The following is a 13,608-nucleotide window of genomic DNA, read 5'->3' on the forward strand; positions in this document are numbered from 1 at the left end:
CAAATAATAAAAATAAAAATATATATTATATAAAAATAAATGAACATAAATATAGGTAGAAAAAGATAAAATATATAGTATAAACAATAAAAAATCTAAATTCTCAAATTTACAAATTTGATTTTTTTATGTACAACATTTGCAAAAATTGTTTTGACCAATTACCCGTTGATAACTATAATAAATGAGATGAGAGATTAGAGAATTAAAAGAGATATTATAACCCATTTCTCAAAATTGTTTTGTCCCATGACCCATGGACATGTAGGATAAATAAGAGGAGAAATTAGAGAATTGGAAATGAAATTATAACTCATTTGTCAAAATTGTTTTGGCCCATGACAAATGGATAATTAAAATAAATGAGATGATAAATTAGAGAATTATAAAGGAAATTATAACCCATTTGTCAATATGGTTTTGCTCCATAACCCATTGATATGTAGGATGAATGAGAAGAGAGATTAGCCCTAAAATGAATGTGGGATTGCCACACCATCCTTGTTATTTTCTTTTATTAGTATAGTTAGATTTTGAGTTGACTCTTTTTTTCTCAACACATAGCATATGTTAAGAGGTTAGAAGATACACTTGCATTTTTCAGTGTGTACTACTGTCGGTGATGTTTCTCACTACTTATTGATTAATAAGATGTAACGTTAAAGTTTTCAACAGAATATGAGGTTCTGAAAACAGTAGACGAGAATAAATCCAAAATGATTTTTTGAGTTTCTAATAGGACTAATATTTCACATTTAGATCCGGAAGTATGATGTAATTTTGGTAGCTCTCATTTCTCCATTTCTCCTAAACCATGATACGTACTCTTTTGGTGTCATTTTCTGACATCTTACTAGAAGAGTTATATTAATTATAATATTTTCTCACCGTTCAAAAAAAATGTAAATATATTAAATAAAATGAGATGATGTTTTGTGTATTAGGTGCGTGATTGAATTTAAGGATGGCATAAGAGTTGTAGGCGTTACCTCGCTTGACTTAAATCAAGATGTTGAATTTCGGGCATTGTTGGGTTCAATTTCTTTTCTTGTGGACTTAGATTGTGCTTTCTTTTCTTACTGGCTTAGGCTATGTTTTTTTTTTCCTTCTCTAAATCAATGCATGCTTTTCTTTGTTTGCTTAAATAGCACTCCATGTTTTAACTAGTTAACAGGAGCCTCTTAACTATGTTTAAATTTGTGATTTTGATGTTTAATAATTGTTGGATTCTTCCAATCCTTTTTAAAAGACATTGACAAGACATGGCAATGTGTCGGTATTGACTATTGATAATATTAATCTTACACGTGGTTTATAAATGGGATTGTATGACATCTATGAATATAGCTACACATTTTTCATAGAGAAATTTTCAAAATATCCCATTAACAGAGAGAAATTTTATTTTATTTTTTTATAAATAAAAGATTCCAAAAATGTCTAATACAAACACGTATTTGATGATGTGTTAGGCCTCAACGTCTCTTTCACGACCTTATAGCCTCAAGCGCGTGTCTTTCACGACCTGTTAGCCTCCAACGTGCGTCTTTCACGACACATTTGCCCTATTACTTGTTTTTTTAATATTACATTATTACAATTAATTTTGTCTCAAAGTTCGTGCTAATCCCCGGCATTATTTCAACTTCCGATGAGTCCCTCAAGCCTCGAAGTTCGTACCATCAAGTTGGAGTCCCGACGCCACCCCGGAGTTTCGACATTTCGTTTCTATGACATCTGACATGTAGTAGAAGTATTGCCTAATCATCTTTAAGCATAATACTCGAATACCCTCATAAGTCATAAGGTAGAAGCTATGCTTAAGTTATTTTATTATTATATTTGGCTTAGATCCTAGTCGATGGTATAGTCTGTACCTTGATCAGATAAAAGGATTAATATAGTTTTCATCAGCTAAGGGTATAGTTAAAATATTATTTCTTTATAAATATAAAGTCTTTATAATGTTTCTTATTAGCGAATACACTTGGTATATACGTTTCTTCTTCATGAAGAAACGTAGCATATGAATGATAAACAAAAGGGAGCTAAAGGCCCAAATATTTTATATAAAATAAAAAATAATAATCATCAACATAAAGGTTATGCAAATAGACGAAAGGTCTAAAGCTAGATCTTTTGATCTAGATATTTATACAATGTTATTCTCGTACTATAGGTTCGAGATAACTTCAGGTTTTAGTCAATGAAAGCGTTGATCAAACAAAAGGTGAATTCGCTCATATCTATAAAACTTTTTAATCGAGTCATTTACCCATAAACCAAAGTTTACATGGGATAATGTATCCCTAATACTTTAGTACTTGCTGTCAATTGGGCTAGTTATACTTGTGTTTGGATCCTTACATATGTGAGGAGAGGGTAGGCATACCCCACCACACGTGGTACCAAGTCTCCGTCTCATTGAGCCAGTCTTTAGGGCTGTGAAGGCTGGACTAATGTGATATAATTGGTACTCCTGTCTAGAGGCTCGCTGATTGTTTCGAGTATGAACTAAATGTTTTAATAAATGTTTTTTGCGTCAGCATGTTCACCAACATATGTTGCTGACGTATTTTAAAAACTGTTTTACAAGTAATTAGGAATAGGTGTTTGGAGATGAAGGATAGCCATTAGACGATCTGATAGCTCATATGAAGTTTTTACTAATAAAATAATGTAAATTATGGTTTTCCTTCTTCAAACACTTTTGTACCAACCGCGGGTGTTTAATCCCCGTCTTTTGAAATATGTTTATATTTAATCAAAACTTCTGTTTACAACCTTAAACTCTGATATATTTACAAAACATGTACCAACTATTGGTTACATTCCTAGACCCTAAGTTGGGGTGTGACAAGTTGGTATCAGAACCATCGGTTTCATCAAATTAGGTATTTGACAAAAGTACCTTATAGAATTTGATATGTATGGATAAGATAGGTTAGTACAAATTCTTGTATTAAAATCTTATCAAAATATTTGTAAACCATAATTATTCTCATCCCGCGAACATTAAATAATCAGTCGTGTAAGCCAAGTACTCTATATGTTAGGATCTCCACATATATCGATGAAACAATCAAACAAACATATCTCCATGTATGGTATGATATGATATGATATAATCTATTAAAAAAAGTTGTCAGCATGTTGTAAAAGGAAAGACCAATGCACCTGAATTTACGGTAGACTCTGCCCCTGGATAAATGGACAGTTCAACGTACTTCCTATGTGAATGGAACCCAACAAGATTGTAAATTTGTAACCAAAGCTGGGCATAGTTGCTCTAAAAAATTTAGGATACGAGTGTAAATTGATGATACGATCATCTAAAAAGAAATATTTCACTTACATCTAGGTGAAATCATAATTCTTTCAAAAAAATAAATAATAATAATAATAATAATAAATTAAATGAATTAGTTATGAGTTAGGTATATATTTGATGAGATATAAAAAGTCAATCCGTATATTATTTATGTTTACATCATAATTATTTGAATAATATAAGGAGTATCCGTTAGACATTTCTAACCAAATTATGAATAACAAAATCATATGATTATATGAACTTCGTTCTAAAAGAAAAAAAATGTACTTTTAATTAGTTTTTAGATTAATGTCTGAACATTAGAAATTCATTTTTGTAAACTTCAAGTACGTTATGTATATAGAACTAACATTAAGCCTCGCTTGTTACGGCGGAGTTGTTAAACCATACTAAAAATTAGACGTTAAACCATGAAACTGTGTGCTACGACACGTTCAGATGTGGGAAAAAAAATAATAAAGAAAGATTTGTACGAAGATGGCTTTCCAAAATTTCCACCTTATATATTTTATCTTATATAAAACATATGCATAAAATTAACTTATCACGATATAGTTATTACCGTGATAATAGTTATTACCACCCTATTATGGGTAATGATTAATTTACTTCGTATAACTTAATTCATATCAATAGCTTAGTAGCATGCTAAGGCAATTTAAAGATAAAATCTAGTTATCAATGTAAACCATGAAGATAAATATTTAGAATACAATGTAGTTGTAACAACTCGAATTTTTAAATCAATATTATATCTGTGACCCGAACCGCTTTTATGTTCGGGAATCTTTATCAAGAAAATATCGCGTTATTCGAATCAATATTATTTTATTATTATTTGTTATTAAATTTAATTAATATGTATAAAAAACTTTCGTCTATATATATTTATTACCCTAACTATACTTTAAACCCATTTTGTATCCATCTCAATAGTTCAGGGACTGATCCGTAAATTACAGTATACAGTAGAAACTCTATAAAATAATACTTGGGACCACCAAAATTTATTAATTAAAAAAAGTTATTAATTAATCGATAAATTAATAATTATTAATTTATATATTAATTAATATTTTATTAATTTATAGTAGAAAATGTAGTTGCACAGTTGTTGACTGATGGAGAAATTATTGAAAGCGTTATTGAAATTAATAAAGATGATATCGACGAAGAAGATGATGAAAGTTCTACAATGGAGCCCCCTTCGCGAAACGAAGCTATTAAAGAGACAATCATATTGAACAATTTCTTGTTGAGCTATGAGAAACAACACCAGAAGTTATTACCATGCTAGGTAAAATTAGAGACGAGATTCAGGATTTCAGGGGGGAATTGATTTCAACAAAAAACAAAAGACAATTGAGTCATTTTTCAAGAAACCTTCATAAATCATTCATGTAATATGCTATATATAAGGAATTATTAATTTATATTTTATATGGGGTCTAAAGAAATTATCAAAAATGTATTATCTTATAATTTTAGCGAATTATTAATTTAGCACCCTATCCACGAGTCGAGACCGGCAATAAATATTATCTTAGAGAGTTTATTAAATAATCGAGTATTAATTTCTCGAGTTTCTATTGTAATATCCATTTACCCAATAACCCAAACCCATAATCTGAATCCAAACCCGGATACCCGCGATCCGTTTAACTTGTTTGCACCACAATTATCGCAGTAAATTAGGAATTGAATCATGAATGTTGATACTCTTTCCTAAATCAAACCCACCGATGTAAATAATTAGGAAATCAAGACCAATATTATTCGTATCGATCGTATATTACCACCGTCTTTAGACCCGATTATAATTATACAATGAAATGATCATCATAATTCAATTACACGCACAGATAGTACCCCTCATAGCAACGCCAACATTAACCATATATCTAATTACGTAATCTGATGCTGCAAGACCCTGTTCTGATCATGGTATTGGCTGGACGTTAATCGATTAATTAAACCATCACCGGATCATCATTAGAGGATTTCTCGTCGGTAATTTCCGAAGAGCGTGACTCTTGTTTGCTACCGTTCTTACCGCATTCGTTTATCTCTTGCTTAATTGCTAAGGTGACTATCCCACTCCCCTCTTTTTACTCATTTTATATTGTTTATGCGTTCATAGATATTTTACTATTATTTAATAGTCAAACTTGCAACTGTTAGTCTTATGTATAACAATTTATACCTAACATGTTATATGCTTATATGCTTTACTTGAATACATGTTGGAGATGTCCAACATATTCGCAGACTAGTATGATCATACGCCCGTCGTGTTAGCCAGCGTTCAGTTGTTCAATTCATCTGACATCGAGCTTACCGACAACATTATTTACTTGCCCATTTATTAAGTTGCTTATCTCACTTGGCACAATTTGCTTTTTTATATTATTACTAGTTTTAGATCTCGTGTCACACACGGGATAATTCAAATTATAGAATTACAAGTAATGCAAATAATTACATAGCATATATGAAAAAATGTATTACATATGTGCTTGTATCTATACTATGTATACATAAATTGATTTTATTTATATCACAAAATGATTTTTTTAAATGAACTTAATAAAAAAAATGCACGTGCAAAAATTTACCCGAGAATCCTTCTTTCTATTGAAAATTTCATTCTCAGTGTTATATATGTATAATTGAAAGAATTTTGGTTATGAACCAATTTCGAAAATAAGACTTCTAATACGATAGTATTTCTAACCACTCAGTCTAAATACAGAAGGAGCGTTACCTTTATTCATATATATATATATATATCAATTTACCACCCATCGAAGGAAATGGAAGCATTAGATTGTAACGACAGATGTTTTTCAAGAACTATGTTTTGCTGAGCTACACCATGAAAAAGATTTTGATAATTTTAAGGGGGTTTCTCGACTTTGTCATAGTGACAATATAAAAAATAACATGTTAACTCATTCAATTTTGTGAATATTTAGTTTCACTTGAAAATAGTTTTGCATGACATGTTTCCCATACAATGTTCTAATATTTCAAATTTGATAAAAGTTAGATGCATTGGTAGCCATAGGGGTGACATGTCGAAAGTGTTCGCAATTTTTCTTATATTTTAATAGTCGAGGAAAAATAGTCAATTTGCCAAATCCCGAACCTTTTAATTATTTCTAAAAATGATCTTGAAAATAAATTTAAAACCCGAATCATGTTTAAAATTCTAACTTTCATCCGTTTGACATTTGCAAGTCAACACTTTGAATTCATAACAAATTTGACGATAAATCTATTTGCATTTTCAAACTTTTTAAAATACTCAAATTTCCCATTGTTTACCCATAACAAATTTTGACATAAATGTAGTTAACTTGATATATTTACCAACTTTTGACCCATAAAATCAAATTTAAGTTCCATGAAAAACCCGAAACAATCATTGATAAAAAACTAAGAAATTAAATGTGATAAACTTCGTTATACCTTAAAGTGATTTGTATATAATAGTAGTACCTTTTAACATATATATATATATATATATATATACACTAGATTTAGACCCCGTGTATTACACGGGAAGAGACAATCTTTAAATTACAATTTGATAATATGATGCAAATAAAAAAGTCAATTAAACATAAACAATAAGTACATAACTATGCGTATAAATGTACTTACATATATACTTCTATCTATACTACATCTACAAAGAAGTTTTGACTTTACAATTTATAAATTTAAAAAAATCTCTTCGTATACAACATTTGAAGTTTTATCGAAAGTTTTCCCATCTTCATCTAATAATATCAATTTTAAGCCGCATTTGCTCGTTACTCAATATAATGCAACATACAGTTGTTCATTGAAAAACGCTGGACATCAAAGGACCAAACCAACCATAGAAAGAGATTGTCACTTGCTCATATTCATCGTCATTACAAAGCATACGACAATTGGAAATTTTCTCATTTAAAATTTGAGATGAATTTTTTATCAGAAAGAGTCAAAGTAACTATATGTATCAGAAAGAGTCAACCCGTCTCATTTGGAATTTGAAAGTATTTTTTTTATCGGGAAAAGTCAAAGTAATTATATGTATAAGAATAACTGTCTCATTTCGAATATAACCTTTTAATTTAATGATGTATGTTAAATATAAGTATCTACTTTAGCTAAAATAGAGGAAATGGAATCAAGACCATTAAGTTTTGACTTACAAAATAAACCATTATTGTTATCCAACGATACTTCCCCTAAGTAAAGTATAGGATATATATAAACGAAACATTCTTACATTCTCTTAAGCCATCAGGTTGTTTTATTTGTGAATGGAGGTTTCTCACGCATTTGACCTGAATTCACAGGTATGGGTCTCACCAAACCCAGATTATTATTTTCAAGTAAAAATGTTATTCAGCCATCCTTTCACAAGAACTACAAATTTTAGTAGATTTTTTAATATAATTAATGCTAAAGAAGATTGTATAAAAAATTACAAAATACAAGGAGAATACTTTGATGGAAAAAGTTCTTTCAGGTAAACATATTAATAGATACATGTGTAAATGAAAACTATATAAATTGTAAAGTTTGATGGAAAAAAGTTCTCTCATGTAAACATATTAATAGATACATGTCATATTAATAGATACATGTGTAAATAAAAACTATATAAATTGTAAAGTTTGTAAGAATTTTGCCCACCATAGGTAAAAATACCCCATTGCCCAACCCAAAAACCTTTTTTTTTTGTCGTATATCGAACTTGAATCCAAGAGCTTATATTTTTAAATGAAATCTTTGACTATCAATATTTTAATTTTGATATGAAGAAAAGTATATATTTTAATATGATTATTGTTGATCAAAATCTTTACTAAAAATAACTAAATATAAAAAATAAAAAACGCCAAAACAATCCCCAAAAGTTACACACATAATATTTACTAAATAATTTTTTGGGTTGTAAAAACAGTTCAGATTATCAAATTTGTATTAATATATGTTAATTTTAATGTTTAATCAAATCTTAATTCTAATGAATGTAAATTAAAAAAAAAACAAACAAATAGAGCACATAGCACATGTATATTAATTAAACAAATATTTAAGATGTTTGATCAAAACACATCTTATATTTACTAATAAAAGTCTATGGCATGTAAATACACTTACTATGTATTAACATACACATATATACGTAGTATTATTATTATTAATCATCATCATTAACATCATTAGTTTCGACACTTTTGAAATTTAAATTTTAGTTATTATCCAGAAAATATGTTTAAAATGAAATATTTTTTTCTCAGAAGGAAAGTAAATCAATTTATATTATAAATATTGAAAGGCTGACCACATAACATGCACATAATTATGCACCGTATTAGTTTTCAATAGTAAAAGACAATTTTGAAGGTAAAACATGATCAAGAATTAATATGAGACTGACATGTGTCACCAGGATTTTCTTTTATTAGTAATGTAAGATGTAAGATATATATATATATATATATATATATGTATATATATATATTACTAAATTAACCGAAAAAATAAATGGATAAATTTAAGACATATCTTTATAATTTATAAATTTGTATGACAATTTTACAATAATAATAATAATAATAATAATAATAATAGTAATAATCATAATAATAATGGATTGATTTAAAAAAATGGATTGACTTTTAAGCATATATTTATAATTTAATGATTAAAAAAATTACTTTGTAAAATGAAAACATATTCGGGTTTTGTTTTTTCTTTACAATCTTCTACAATATATATATAGTACAATATGTTAAGACATTTGAAATTATATATTTTTAATATTTGAAAAACATTGTTTGTTGTTGATTTTTGGATTTCACAAAGTATTTTGGAATATATAAAAAACAAGTAAAATGCCCCGCGAGTTGCAGTGGTTCGAACTTGATTCCCAAATGAACTTAAACGTCTCTGTTGGTTCCCCATAAAACAAAAAAATCAAAACCCTCTTTTTGTAGTAGATTTAAGCCGACATGTTGCGGTGGAAACTCGGGCGTTATCGGTTCTGTTTATTACGGCACTATCATAAGAATATATATTAACAAAAGTTAAGAGTGGAAAAATGTAGTAATTAAAAAATGTAAAAAATGCAATAGAAGAAATTGCACAAAAATATAGACTATAATCTCACCTTTAAAAAATGGTTAAAAGTTTAAGAAATGGCTTTTAATAAATAAAAACTGTAATAAGTAACATGTTTTAAGAATTTGCATACCAAGTTAAAAAAGTTGTATATCTTATGAAAGTGAATATCTTTTGGTTTTTAAATGGTATGTGTGATAGGTAAATGGTGTGTGTGATTGATAATAAATTTGATTAAAATTTTGTGTGGTTATAAATGAAAGATGGATGATGGATGAATAGTGAGAGGAATAAATTAGTTTTTAATATATGTATAATAATATGTTAATATTTCTTTACAATCTTTTACAATATAAATAGTACAATATGTTAAGACATTTGAAATTATATATTTTTAATCTTTGATGCTTTGTTGTTGATTTTTGGATTTCACCAAGTATTTTGGAATATATAAAAAATAATATGTTAATATTTATTTTTACATAAATGTATAGATATAATATAAATATAGTGTAAAAGGAAAGTGAATAATTATCGATCTATCGCATATATTAGGGACAACTAAGATATTATATTTGGAGGGAAAAAATTATGAGAATGAACCAAAAAATGACAAGTGTCCACAGTTATTTTACTTTATTAGAATAATATGTAGATGTAGATGTAGATTATAGTATCTTAAACATGGTGTTTTACTCACTCAACCTAGTGTTGACAAAACCTATTTGTATTTTTAACGCATATGCAGGTCATCGTGTGATATGATTTTCAAGCTAGATTTGAAGAAACTTAGGGTTGCATACTAGAAAAGAATTTACAAGAGTAAAATTTTGGATTTTATTTTACTTGTTTTATTTCTGAATTATGTAATTTGTTTACTTTAATGTATTTGATTATTTAATTAAATTTTAATAGATATTGTCACCTTTAATATTACATGATAGTGCATTAAGAACTGTGAACAATCAGCTCACGTCCTGATATTTCTGCCTTAGATTGAAATGTGACAGTAGTAAAGTAAATAGTTAATTACAACTGACTATTGGAAACCCCACACATGTAATCATTACAATATGTCTTTTTCTATCGACTACATCCTAGAATATATAGATAAAGCTAAGTAGTAAATATTTTAGAAATTATGAAATTTTTAAACAAAACTATCTAGATAATTTTCAATAGTACTCTTTAAACACTATCCAGAAAAAAAAAATCAATGAAAAAATCGATAGACTTATAAGAATGAGTTAGAAGTTTAAGAGGCCTATATAAGATAGAACATTCATGAAACTAACTAAGCAAATCCTGAGAGCTAAAAACTTCGTAACCAATTTATATATAACAATATCAGTAGTAAATAATTTGATCACTTAAAGAATTAGATACCCTATATAATATAAAAATAATAATAAGCTTAACTCATCTAAAGGAATATGTAAGAATATGTAACTTTGTTAAATCTAATACAATAAAAAATATATTCAATGTATAAATATCTTATACAAAATATCACATTTCGTAGAAAACGGAAAGAAACCGAAAATTTCAAAAGCATCCCAATAAGTGACTTAAGGATTGCAATTGTAAAATTAAATAGTGTGGAAAACCTCTCTGTATAAAAAAGGAATTTGATACGGACCATGCTCGCACTACACTAGATCCAGCCCAACAGCATGCTCGGCCCAAACGAGAGATTAACAGGCCGGCCCGTTTCCAAACATGAAGACATCGTTTACTGTTTTATTTAGTGTTCTTTAATTAATTTGTTGCCTAGTCTTGCATGATTTCCATGTTCCTAACTTAGTGGTTGCATGTTTAGTGGTAGTGGCATAAAATAAGGATCATGGGTGGTTAATCCATTGATCTAGTGCATGTTTAAATTCTGTTTTGCATAATGAAAAAAACCGAGAAAATTGTCCCAATGCGTTATCTCTTTTCTTTCTATTGCTTGGAGCCTAATCCCCTTTAATGATTACCTATCATTGGTGCTTTCATTCTCGTCTCAAGCCTTTATCATGCCGCCACGAAAGGATGTCTCTTCTTCCGATGAGACTTCACCCACGGTCGCCGAACAATTAACCCTTCTAATCGATGCCACCACTGCCGTATCTACCAATTCCACCGAAACGGCTAATAATTTAGCCGATCTCATCCGCGTGACCCAAACCCTCACCACCAAAATCGATCGACTAACGGACCACATTACTGGTGGTGACGAATCCCCACCCCGACACCGCTCCCCTCCCCGCCGCCAACCAAACAACCAGAATCGTCGCTACCCTCGTCAACCAAAAATCACCTTACCCTCATTCGATGGATCAAATTACCTCGAATGGATCTTTCAAGCGGAAAATTACTTTTCCTACTATCAAACACCAGACAAGGAACGAGTCGAACTCGCCGTATTTTCCTTTGTGGGAGACGCTCTCTCATGGTACAAAACCAAGACGACAATGATCTTTTGGGTACCTGGAACGAGTTCAAGAGAGAGATGGAAATTCGATTTGGGCCATCATCGTATGAGAATCACGAAGCTACACTCTTTAAACTCAAGCAAACCTCCACAGTTGCGGTATACCAAACCGAGTTCGAGAAGATAAGCAACCGTGTGGTAGGTCTCTCCCAACGGACTCTCAAAAATTGTTTTATTTATGGCCTTCGTTTGGATATTCATAATGAATTAGCTATTCTAAAGCCTACCACATTACACGATGCTTATGGTTTAGCCCGCTTGGTTGAAGATAAACTAAACCATGCTTACAAACCACCCACACTTCCATTCATAAATCTGTCCCTGGAGGCCCTCATGCAACGTCGTAAAGATGGATTATGCTTCAAATGTCCAGAGAAATATTTCCCAGGTCATAAGTGCTCCCCACCCCAATTCCTCCTCATTGTCGACAACAACAACCGTGACGACACCGAAACCACCGAAGCACAAACCGAAACCATGTTGTCCTCCGAGACCATCGTTCCTCAAATGTTGTCCTTGTTCGATGCGACTTACTTCGGCCTTTCGTCTCCACAAACTCTACGAGCAACCGGGTATATCAAAGGGCAACCGCTAACCATCCTTATCAACTGTGGTAGCACCCATAACATTGTTAAACCCCGGATCGCAACCATTCTTCACTTATCCATCGACTCCATACCCCAATTTGATGTGATGGTCGGAAACGGCGAGTTTATTCAATGCAAGGGATTTTGTCCATCGGTTAATTGTCAGTTACAAAAGGCTTCATTCACAATTCCTTTTTACGTTTTACTGGTCGAAGGCGCCGATGTTGTCTTAGGAATCACTTGGCTGGCATCTCTTGGTCGCCTTTCCGCCAATTTTTTGATACCCGAAATATCTTTTACTAAAGATGGCCAAACACACACAATACATGGAGAAACCATGGGTCGTTCTTGCTCCCCGAGTTCACTTTCAACACTTATCCGCCATAACTCCATCGCCTCTCTCCATACTTTATCATACATCCCCACACCACCTGTTACAACCAACCATTCCACCCAAGCACCCGGACACATGACCACCACATTCCCTTGTCCAATAACAACCAACCCGTTAATGTTAAACCATACCGCTACCCACATTATCAAAAACAAATAATGTCCCAACTCATCACCGAAATGCTCCAAAATGGTATCATTAGACCCAGCCAAAGTCCATTTTCATCACCGGTTTTGCTAGTCAAAAAGAAAGATGGCTCATGGCGTTTCTGTGTCGATTATAGAGCATTGAACGCGGTTACGGTTCGAGACCGTTTTCTTATTTCGACTATTGTTGAGTTACTGGATGAACTTCATGGTGCAACAATTTTTTCTAAAATTGATTTACGTTCCGGCTACCATCAAATTCGGGTTTCACATGAAGACATTCACAAAACCGTGTTCCGCACCACCGATGGTCATTACGAATTTCTTGTCATGCCGTTTGGACTCACCAACGCTCCATCAACATTTCAATCGGCCATGAACGATTTGTTTCGTAAGGTACTACGTCAATTTGTCTTAGTTTTCTTTGATGACATTTTGATATATAGTTACACTCAAGCTGACCATTATGAGCATCTCAAGTTTGTTTTCAATACCCTTATCAACAACCAGTATCATGCTAAGGCCTCAAAATGTGTTTTTGGTGTTCA

The sequence above is a fragment of the Bidens hawaiensis genome, unplaced genomic scaffold (genome assembly GCF_021521415.1).
Source record: "Bidens hawaiensis isolate Kalapana, Puna unplaced genomic scaffold, B.hawaiensis_p1.1 tig00062125_1, whole genome shotgun sequence".
In the NCBI taxonomy this organism is placed as follows: domain Eukaryota; kingdom Viridiplantae; phylum Streptophyta; class Magnoliopsida; order Asterales; family Asteraceae; genus Bidens; species Bidens hawaiensis.